Source organism: Poeciliopsis prolifica, unplaced genomic scaffold, assembly GCF_027474105.1.
Source record: "Poeciliopsis prolifica strain line A6 unplaced genomic scaffold, Auburn_PproV2 SCAFFOLD001, whole genome shotgun sequence".
NCBI lineage: Eukaryota > Metazoa > Chordata > Actinopteri > Cyprinodontiformes > Poeciliidae > Poeciliopsis > Poeciliopsis prolifica.
The window spans coordinates 4,355,211-4,367,501 of NW_026562376.1; positions in this window are offsets into that span (position 1 = coordinate 4,355,211).

The following is a 12,291-nucleotide window of genomic DNA, read 5'->3' on the forward strand; positions in this document are numbered from 1 at the left end:
TTGAAAGTTCTATTTCTATTACTGCTGCAAATATAGAGCTTTGTGCAAAAACTCCCCACCCAAAAAAACTAGTTTGACAGAAAATCAATCAGACTTTTTCATCCTGCAGTAAGGAAGAGTTTAAATTAATTTTTTTGTTTTTGTGATTCTTGGTGAAAATAGAAGAAGTTTCAAGTTCCCAGCTTGTCTTGTGTCATTATTTTCAGGGTTACACCGCTCTTCATCTCGCCTCCATTCACAGACATCAGGATGTGGTTCAAGCCCTCATCAGCACATACAGTGAGTCGCACCCAAAAGAAACACGTTAAACTTGTTATTTACACAAGTTTGACTCTGGTTTAATTTGAAAAAAGGCCCTTTGGATGGGCAAACTGATATTTTCTGCACATGTAAACTCCATGTCTGCTGCTTCTGTGCAGACGAGACATTCAGATAAATTTTAAGAAACAATTGCAGCGTCAGGAGAATATATTTTTTCTCTGCTGTCAGTCTGTTTTCCAGGCAGGTTTTCTTTATATGCACATTTCGAATTGATATTCAGACAGCGAGCGTCAGTCAGCGAGGGATTCTTCATCTTTACGCCTCACAGACTCACCGGCCAGAAGAAGGCATTGATGCAAATCGCTGCTGCCAGCAAAGAGCTCAGATTGACAGTTGAACCTCCTCCACCTCCATTCCTCCGTGCTCCGGTCTCCAGCTGCCTCCATGACGGACCTGGACCATATACGACACAACCCGTGGATCCACTTGGATTTATGTGGATGGATTGGTCCAAAATTATCTTTGAAAAGCATTAGTAGAGCATCCTGCACAATCAACAAGAATGCAGCAAGTGGTTTCTGGATGGTAAGTCAACAAAACACTTGTCTTTTCCAGCAGCCATAATAGTGTGGAAAAACCAGCTGACCAAACATTCTGGAACTCTGCTGCGGTTGCTTGGCTTTGCTATAGTGCCTACTGATTTGTGTCGTTACTTTCTGAACGTTTTTGAAGCAGCTTATTTTCCAGACACCAAGTAAAATGATAAAAATGCTGCATTTTATTTATAAAGTGACACCGTTACTTTATAAATAAAATAAAGATTGAAAACAACAACAGTAACAGCTAAACATTCACTTTTTGCCAGAAAGTGGCAGATGTTTTTTTAAGCATTTGGTTTGTTTGCTCTAGAAGCAAATCAAATATGCAAAATTCACAAAGTCTGTAGGATGCCTGATCACAGGGATGTTTTTGGACACAGATTACTGATCCTGCGTTCGGATGGAAAACCAGCTTCTTCATCTTGACTGTAAATCTCTGGCTGTTGCATTATTTCGCCGTGTTTCCACCTCAGCTGTAGGCGGATCTGTTGTTTAACTTTGACAGTGTTGTGAAGTAAAACGGGAGGCTTGCGGCTCGTGTTGATGTCCCACCTGAGGAGGCTGGAGGCTGAGCGGAGCGGCTAATGATTACCAACGGTAACCGACCCTCGTCATTACCGACACTTTTACTCCCACCCTCGTCCTCCTACCAGGCGTTAAACACAGTTTCTGCTGCGACTTCAGAGAAATCCAAGCTGCTCTCCACAGCGGAGAGAGAAGGACGCGCGTCGCTTAAGCACACTTCACATGAAACGGGATCTTTAAACTCCAGCTGAGGGAAACTAAACTCTCCACTCCAGCAGTTTGTGTTTTATTTCAGGAAAATTACTCCCACATCTAAAAAGTTAGGAGGAACTCCTCACTTTCAGCTGTGAGATGTTTCAGGGGTTTCTTGCTTTCAAGTCACCCCACAGCATCTCAATGCCATCAGTGGGTTTGACTTTCTCAATCACCGTCCAGCTTTGGTGTGTCTTTATTCATTATAGCTCGGCTTTAGCCTTAAAGGAAACGTTTTATGCAAAAATCACATTTTGTGCTTTTTTTATGCCTCCGTTTGGGTCTCTGATGCTTCTGGAAAAAACTCACCAAGCCGTTTTGTCAATAAGTTCATGTTTTTAGTCTGGAAAATGAGCCGTTTCAAAAGCCTTCATGATTCTTTTTATCTTTATTACCAAACAGCGTCTTTGAGTGTCTTAAAAAGTCCTCTATAACTAAAAACTATTTTTATTAGAATTCTTGTTTTTTTATTTTGGTGTCTGGAAAATTATTTGTTTCAAAAACCTTCCCAGTGTGACGTCACAAATCAGCAGGCGCCGTAGCAACCCTAACGCAGCCAAGCCTGTTGCCTAGCAACCTCCAGCTGGTTTCAACACTGTGTACAATGGCTTCTGGAAAAGACGTTGTTTTGTTGTTGATCCACCATCCAGAAACCAGTTGCTGCACTCTTGATGGTTGTGCTGGAGGCTCCACTTCTGCTTGTCAAAGAGTCTTTAAAACATGAAAGGAGCAGACTAAAATCTGGTTATTGAAGAATGATTTTGTGCGTAAAGTGCAATGAAAATGTTTTGTGTAGCCCATAGATGTGTCTTAACCTGTTCCAGGAAGCATAATCGGTCACCTTTCAAACTGACCTGCTGCACACTTTTCAGTTTATTCACAGACATACTCTGTGTTTATTTCCAGTTTGAAGTTTCCTGGAAGTTTGGTGCTTCAGATAAGCGGACCAGCAGGTGTGGCTCTGCTGGAGTGAACCTGGATGTTGTTGCTGCGTTATTCATCCTGTCGTCTCTCCTCAGTCAGAGGGAGGTGTTGACCTCCTCAGCTTCACGTTTTATCTCTAATTACTCACCGTGTCTGTGTGTGGTCTCTGAGCTTTTCTCTGAGCCTGTTTGTGGAGGTCGAAGAGGCTTAAAGTGGTTCCTCAGGCACAGGTCTAAACGTTTGTTAATGAAGGTCAGCTGCAGGCTTCGTTATTTGAGTGGTTCCAACTTTAATGACCCCACAGGTCTGTCTGCACATCATGCAGTGACATAAAGACGGACTTTACGATCGCTACGTCACTCCTCTATCCAAACAGAGCGTCCCGCTGTTTCCAGCTCCTCTATAAAAACAGAAATAAAGACCAGCTATTTCCTCCTAATTCAGTCCTAACTTATTTTCCTTTATGTCAGCCAGACGTCCATGTAATCTCTTACTGCTTCATTTGTTTGCTTTTCAGTTCACCTGCCAAAAAATCTGAGTAAAGTGGACGAATTGAGGATAAGAAATCTAAAAGTCTAAAAACAATAAAATGTACTGTTTAAATAAAAATCTATATAGTCAGACGCTGAGGTGTATTTTTCTCTTCACCAGATGCTAAAACGAACATCAGAGATTACCACGGGAAGACGGCGGTTCAGTACTGGAGCGGCTGCACAGACATCTTCTGCAAAGCAGATCCTCACGCAAGTGAGCGAATGATGCTAACCGCTAAGCAAAATTTATGTTTTGGTGTTAATTTGAATTTCCTTTTGATCCAAGAATGAATGTGAAAATTCACTTTTTAGTTTATTTGCCTGAGGACAAATCTTTTCACTTCTTGGGGAGGCGCTGGCCTAACCGGAGCGTTATTGAAATGATGCTTGGTGTGCTGTGGAAGTGTCGTCGTGTTGCTGTTGTCTCTGTGATTCTGATGTTGTCTGTCGGCCATGTTTGCAGGTCGGACGTTTTGCCCCGGTCGCCGGACGCAGCGCTTTGCTCTTCCGTCACTGCGTCTTTCTCGTTCTCGCAGCCAAGGACAGCTCCACCTGGAGTTCGGGGCGGTGCATCAGTCAGCGTCCTATGAAGCATTGGACCTCCATGTTTGACTTCCTGCTGGGTTTTGTTAAAAGTCACCTGAGAATTGTGTGCAGTTTCTGTACATGCAGTGATGAATTCTCAACTAGAAAGATATGGAACTTCAATACAACATAGTTTTATTTTAAAATCTTAATTTTACATTTAGTGCAACTTTCATTCTCTTTCAACTCTCTTATTTTAAATACTTAAATGTTATTACCCTCATTAACCTACACAGAAAATTTTACGTAACCTGTTGTATACATCAGCTTGAATATAAAGAGCTAAAGACAAAGAGTTTCAAGTGACTCGGTCAAGTTTGAATAAAAACTTGTTAAAAACATGTATCAACGCCTTTCTTTCACCCTCATAAATGTCTTCATTAACTTGATCATCGTCCAGTGGAATAAAATTTTAATAAGACGGTGACATTTGTGGAAATGGTAGCAAAAGAAAGAGTGAGCTGAGAATAAAGTGGAGTAAAAAATTCAGTCAAAATGACAAATATCTGAGAAGATCCGTACAATCACAACCCAGAGATGTTGCACCTTATTTTGCTGATTTGTTTTGGGTTAAACTCTTTATAAATCAGGAGCAGAGAAAATCCGACAGTTTTTCCCAGAGTTCCTGCAGCCGATGTTTGCTCCCTCTTGTCGTCTGCTGGTTAAAACCAAATAAACTTCCAGAGCCTCTTTGTTTTCTGCGGACTCTGATCGCCGCTCAGCGGAGCATGTTATTGCAGAGCATGCCAACCCTGCTGATAAATGTCCCCGTCCAATTACAAGATGTAATAATTCTGCACTCGGCCTGGTAATGAGGTCTAATGCCGGGCCCCTGTGATAATTCCCGGCCGGATGCCAGCCTGATCAGATGTTGAGCTTTGTAATTAGACTGGCAGAAAATCATTATTTGGTGTTCAAATCGAAAATGAGGTTGGTGAAAGTCAATTTGGCTCGGCTCTGTGAAGCGTAGACAAGAATTTAATGATTTAATTACGGCTCTAAGCTGCTTGGATGAGAGTCGAGCTGAGACTTTAGCCGGTCGGCTGCATCCTGGCGGCCGGGGCTGAACCCACGGATTTCTCCAGGTTCAGCGATGTCACCGAGGTCAGACTGCCGACCATCTGCCGCTCACAGTTTCAACATCTGTTTCCCGACTGGTTAAAAATAAAGCATTTCTGTTTGTTTGTGTTGTCTCTTCTGCTGGTGGTCAGAAAAGACACTAAAATATTTCAGTGAATTAAAGCCTGTTCCATCTAACATACAGAATAGATTTGGGTGTCATGTGAATAATGACCTTTAACCTGTTAGTGAATTATCATTTGATTCAGGTGTTGAACCAGAAATAACAGAAACTTTGGACACTAACAATTAGTTGTTGTTAGTGTCTAACAATAGGCTCCAGATTTCATCTGCTGCATGTTGAGGACAAACATGTTCAATTAGCACTTCGAGGATCTTCAGCTGAGCCAGAAACCTTCAGAGGTCCATGATGATGAACATTTAAATGAAAAGTTTGCTAAAGGAATAAACAATTAACAAAAAAGGAAGAAAGAAGTTGCCATGTTGTTTATTTTGCTTCACCTACTGATATTTTTAAGGCAAAAAATATCATAAATATAAAATTTCTGAAGTAATTATGAGTTTTCACATATCACAATGCTTTTAGGTTAATAGGATTGGAGGTCATAATTTGAACAGGAAGTGCAGAACTAATTTTGTTTCAAAGCAGCTTCATGCTGCAATCAGAGTGTAATTAGTGCAATGAGAAGAATGCTCTTCTCATTTTTCTGCTGAGGAATCAGTTTATGTGCACATTTGTTTGGCTTTATGAGACGTAAAGATGTAATTTGCTGCCAGTTTTCACATTAAAGTCTCTGCCTTTCTAGTACAAGCAAATAAATACAGATTCACAAATTACAGCCGTTTGTCTATTGGTTAAAAATCTGTTTCTGTCTCTTTCATCCAAATATTTGTTATTCAAGGAGACATTTCTATGCTAGTTATTTTTAGAAATAGCTTTTTTGTTCATACAAGTCAACTATTAGGCATTGCTAAATGTATTTGATAGTTTGACAAAACTCAAATTTCATTGTAACATCACCATTTTTTCTGGATCCAGGCAGGACCGCCTTCATCCCGATGAAGAGTAGATGATGGTGAATTCATAAACTGTTACACCTTCAGTTAAAACAGGCTGTCGGGATTCCCACACCTCCTACCTGTCCAGCTTCTTAGGCCTTCCAAGGCCAGTTATGGATTTGCCTGCTGAGGAAAACAGCTGTTGTTGCCTCAGCTTTCTTATTCATGTGGAAGTTGAGCAGCAGCGAAGGAGAGGAGGAGGCCATGAAATATTCACCCTGACAATAAACAGTCCCAGGACAGACATGAACAGGAGAGGATGAAAGAAGATAGCTTTTGTTTTCCATGGGAGAACAAAGAGCAACCATATTGGAGTTCACTGTAAAATCAGTCGGTAAACAGAAGTTTATTGACTGCAGGACGAGTCCAGCAGAACAACAGGCGCTGATGAAATGCTGGATGGTAGAAAAAGTTTCACTCCGACTGATTTCCAGTAAGAGAACAAAGCTGAAGATGTTCAGGGAGGATGATTTAATACTGTATTTTCCAGCTCTGAAAACTGATTTATCTCCCATAATATAAATAATCAACAAGTTTTCCAGCCTCATGTAGAGGAGGTTTCAACACCGTTAGAGGAGTTCGGTGCCGGCCCGGCTGTCGTCCTCCCGGCCCATTGCAGCCTCTCTGAGTTGACCTTCCAATGTCAGGTCGTCCGTCAGTTCATTAGGCTTCATGACCTCCAGATGTTCTCCAGTGGAGTTGGCAGCTGGAGAAATTATGGTACCAAGAGAAAATACACAGAAGGATTCTGTGCAAACTCCTTACAGAAGGTCCTGCCTTGACCTATAAGGCAAAGAAAAACATCAGTCTGAGATCAAATTTAAACTGAACATCAGAGTTCTGCTGCATCGAGGAAATATGATTGACAGATCCTATCCAAAGTTAAAAGTGGAGGAAAAAAGAGAAATGCAGCTTCTTGACATTCATTGTGAGAAAGTCTTGCTCTGAAATGTTTGTCCTTTTGATCAGAGAATGATTGTACAACAGACTGATTGTGAAGACAAAGGCAAACAGAGAAGATTAACAGCGATCTCTGAGGATCTGGTTTTCAGAGACTGATTCAGTGATATGATGATGAGCCTCAGGCTGCCGCTGCATGTTTACAGTTAAACCACTGAAATTGTTAAACTGCAGTCACCTGAGGACTGGCAGCTTCAGGCTTCTTGCTCCTTCGCTGGTATAAATGTCATGAAATTCACTCAGCATTTTGTTTAAAATGATAAAAAATCTGCACATCAGAGTTGACTAGTCTGCAGTGTTACTGTTTCTAAAAGGTTCTGTGTTCACACTTGCAGCATATTTGCATCAGCGTACATTCACAGAGAGCCTCCTCTCCACTGCTGCAGCTAATTAATCAAAGAAAACAATGAAGACAGTGTGAAACATGGCTGTCACACGGCTCTCCAGCACAAATACCAAACACAAAAAGAGTCTTCAGCCGCCTGTCACCTCTTCTCTCTCTATCACAGCCAAACGCTCGTCAGGGGCCATTTACTTCTTTATCTAAGAGAAATAAAGCCCCAGCCTGCATCTCATTCCTGTGCTGGCAGCATGTGAAGGTCTCAGGGGCTTCCCAAGAGAAACCAAAGGCATGATGGTCCGGGTGTTTGTCTCAGAATGATGGCCGCCGTGCTGCTTATCGGAGCTCTGTTAAATGACAGTCTGAGCCTGAATGAGGTCGTTATCACTGAAAGGCAGAGCTGAGAGCCACAGTCTGACAAAGCCCAGCATCTCCAGCTTCGATCTGCTGATGGAGGGGAGTAAGAGGGACGTTATTCATTATGTTAATGAGTTCAAAGAACTGTATTCATGCTGCTTCGTCATTTCTTCTGATTCTAGAAACAGTTTCCATGAATGAAACACAAATATCTTCAACCAAATCACTGGATTGAGCTGTTGATCAGCACAAACATTGTATCTTGGAAAAATATCATGAATGTAGGCATAGCTCAGATCATTTTTATTTATCTAAACACATTTACATCTTAAAGCAGGATCAGCCAAAAAACAAAAACTGCCAAAGAATGTATGCTTTTCAACAGTAATGTCATCCTGGAAGAACGTAAGCCAAAACCTGGAGCACACACCTCCAAATTGCAGCTAGTCTCACAAATCCTGGATAAAATCCAAAGAGTGCATTCCTCCAAAGTGTACCCACATATTGAGACACAAACTTCTGTGAGATAGACAAGTGATTTGCAATTTCAGTCCTCGATGGCTGGTATCCTGCAACTTTCAGATGTTTCCCTGCTTCCATGCACCTCAGTCATATGATCAGATGATTAGCATGACTCCGGAGACCTGGAATGCAAACTGAGGTGATTCAACTGAGGACTGTTGGACAAGGGACATCTCAAAGTTTGAGATTTTTGAGATATGGAGTTTCCGAGTCCTGAACCAGAAAGGAAACCCTTGGCACTGGATTCATTAAGGAGGACATTGACTTGAAGCTGGCACACTTGTTGTTTTGATCTTTGCAGAGAAAACTGATGGTGGAGATGGAGAAACATTAAAATTCAGACAAACAAATGAGAAGTGATACCAGCAGTTCATTTTGTTCTAATACAGGGATTTCCCCAATGTGGTCATATGAGGCTTTTAAAAACGATTTTGTGCTTTTCACCACTGAGGTTTACAGATGCAGATTTAACCTGTGAACCTTGGAGCACCTCAGGGAAGTGTACTTGTCACCTTTCCTTTGTCCTCCACACACATCAGACTTCCAGTTACAGTCTTTACACCTTTCCTTCCCACATCCATTATCATTTCTAACAACCTTTTGAAGCAACATCCAAAATATTTTTGTGCATTCAGTAAAGTTCATTTCAGAAATATTTTGTTGTTTTAACCTTCACTCTGATGGGAGACTTTTTAAGAGCCGATCTGTCTTCAGTCAGAAATGTTTTACGTGTCACGAAAAGCAGAATCGAAGAACGACGACCACAAATGATGTACGTGGGAATCAAACTTCGAACCTTTACTTTGTTAGCACTTACTTCATCTTTGACATATGAGCTTTGGAAACTTGGTAATGACTTTAGTGTGTTTGCGTTTTTGACACATTGGTGTCATAACCACAGCGTTGTGTTTGACGATCACAGAAAAACCTGCTTTCAGTTCCGTTGTTTCTGATTAGGATCAAATTTAGAGCTTTTAATTGTGTTGTCCTTCTACTAGATACTCAAAACTCCCTCCAAAAATAAATATTTCAGGTTTACAGCAATTCTTCAAGACACACAAAGATAAATAAGATGAAAGGTAAACTGGAAAACTGAACTGGATGGCATTCAGAAACAGGCAAACAGACTGGATTTGGAGGAAAATTTACTTTAATTTAATTTAAATTTAATTTATCTTCTCCTGATACAAGGAGGAAGATAAAGTTTAACCCTAGCAGGTGAATATTTAACATGGACATATGAGGCGAGGTCAAATCTACAGGAAACAATAAAATTAATCCATTTCAAATAAAACAGCCTGAGACAGAAACTAACCAGAAACCAAACAGGAACTTTACACCCAGCAACACAGAACACCAAGGCTGACCTGACTAAACCACAAGATATTTACAGACCATGACATTACAAACTTGAACTTATTTATTGAGAAAACTGCTGCCAACCAAAGATTCCCATACATATATATATATTAGCTCTATATCACCACAAACACCTCATGCCAACGGTTAGGACTGATGGTCTGAGGTTATTCTGCAGCTGCTATTGAGCCGACCAAAAAAATCCCCTGCATATCGGAGCGTGGTAGAGTCAAAAGGCCGTCTACCTGAGAGCTGAACCTTGGCCCAAACAGAACAGCAGTCAACAGAACTGCTACCCCAAATACAGCAGCGTAACAGAATGGATTAGAAAGAAAAGGATCAAGGTCTTCCAACGGTCCAATCAATGTTCAGACCTGATTGGACTGCAGCGGCGGGACGTTGGTACGTCGAAAGGCCCGCCTTTCGTTTTATCACTTCAATATTCCAGGAATTACAAGACGATCACCAGAAAATTACAACATGTTGAATAACATGAACGGCGTAGCGCCTGCTGCTGTTGTTTCAACCTTCAGACCTCCCAGGTCTTCTGGTTCTGGTTCTGCTCTGCATCCCCAGAACCAGGACCAAACATGGAGAAACAGCTTTCAGCTTCTATTCGCCACGAATCTGGAACAAACTTCCAGAAAAGTGCAAAACAGCTGAAACACTGAGATCCTTTGAATCTAGAGCAGGGGTGTCATGTTTGTTTTGGCCCCAATCAACTTTATAAAAGCTCTTAAAGGGCCGGTTGTGCCAGCATGTATTGATGAAACCTGTTCACAAACTGTTAACATGTCAATAAAATTGAATAAGACTGAACATCTTTTCAGTCCCTCCAGGATTTCAATAGTTTTTGTCATGTTTTGCATTGAAAATCAAAGCGTTTGTGGTACTAATTTGGAAATATTTGTAATATTTGTGCTTATTTATGATGATAAATGTGACTTTTTATTACTCGCTGTATAAATCATGGGCTATAATCTGACATCAGTTAAGTCTGAAACAGATGTTTATGACAAGAAAAAAAGTTTTTGACAATTTTTAATAAAAATCTCCCACTTATGAGTGTAACAAAGCGTGGGGATTTGTTGATTTTGTATTAATTTCCATGATAATTCTGATTGATATAAGGGAGTGATTGATATAATTTGGCAGTAAACAGATAAAACTGCCTGGATTTGATTGATAACATAATATTTAAATACTCTTAGTGTTTAGTCGAGAATCTAGAGGGCCACATAAAGAGCTACGGCGGGCCGGATTTGGCCCACAGGCCTTGAGTTTGACAAACCCCACCTGGTTATTAATAAATGAAACATTAATCAACAATCTGATGTGTAACGATGGCAAAATGTAACATTTCAATTGTTGTATTTGTGTTTTTATGATGTAAAGCACTGAAATGTGCTGTACAAATAAAGTTTGACTTTGAATTCGCGGCCTTGTTCCGGATCCAGGAGGTTTTCCGGTGAGCTGTTTGCTCTCCACATGTCACCATCTCAGCTGTTTAATCACTTCTCAGCCTGATAGCCAGTTAATATTGGCCGTCCCTCCCACCAGCTCAGAGTAATGTGAGCTGATGGGGTGTACACACCTCTGCACCCTGCAGACCATCCCGACTCGCTCCACCTGCTCCGAGTCTTCACCGCCATTTTTTATTAACCAAGCAGCAGCAGGGCATTATTGATTTTGACAGGAAAACACAGAAGAAGAAGAAGAAGAGCTGAGTTGTTCATCTCAGAGAGAGGAGCTGTCACATCCCACTAATGAAACACTGGATCTGTTTGTTTTCCCTCCACACGCCTCACATGTCACATCCGGCCAAACACAGCCTCCATATTAATGGAGCTAATTAACTCTGCTTCTGTCAGCTATCGGCTTCTAACCGAGGTGACAGCGAGGAGCTGAAGGCTGCTAATAACTCAGGAGGATAACAATGGCTGACAGCGAGGAGGAGAACGAGACCTGTCCCATCAAATCCACTTATCTCTCTGAAGGAGGGGAGAGAAGCAGCCAATCTGCTCTCTGATGCCTTATTGGCAGCAGCAAGTGGGCCTTTATTCGCCAGAGGCTCTAATGATGAGGACCGGCCCTGCGAGGCAGAGCAAGTCCCCAGAGACCCTGAGAGCCCAGCACCCTGAATCTGGACACATTTATCTGAGCGCCGTCGCTCTGTGGAGTCAGGAGGCCCAGCTGCTGAATCAGGGGCCCGTAATTATCAATCATGGAGGAGATGGAGAGCCGCACAGGAGCCGTTTTCATAAAGAGGTGCTTAGGGCCGCGGAGAGGTGGGTGGGATTAAATCAGAACGATATGAATGCTGAGAGATCCACCCGTCACATCACAGTGTCATCCATCTGCTGATGGTTTCTGTTTTTTTGCTTCTCACCTCGACATGATTCGCTCAGAGACGACAAACAGCCGAGACCGAACGAGAGATTGAAGGGGCAGTTTTATGTGTTTTCCAGGCACATTGTGGCATTTTATAACTCAATCAAGTAACAATGTCACCATCACTTATTATGAAAGTATTAAAGAAGCAATTAAGCTACCACTGCACTGAACCCCATTGAAAACCTGCTGGTTATTCCACCAAATATTGATTCCTGATCTCTTCCTGAGTTAAAACATTCGGATCGTTGTTTCTAAATTAACTTGTTTTCTTTGCATTATTTTAGGACTGAAAGCTCTGCATCTTTTTCCTTTTTTTGACCATTTCTCATTTTCTGCAAATAAATACTAAATTTTTGTCTTCAGAAGAAGAAGAGCTGAGACATGTTGTCAGTGGTTCACAAAATGAAAGAGCAATGTTCATTTTACTCAAACATATATCTATAAAAAGTAAAATCAAAGAATCTGATCATTTTAAGTTTATATATCAAATATGACTGAAACATTTTACGTCGTAATTTAATGTCTTAAAATTGGGCCTCTG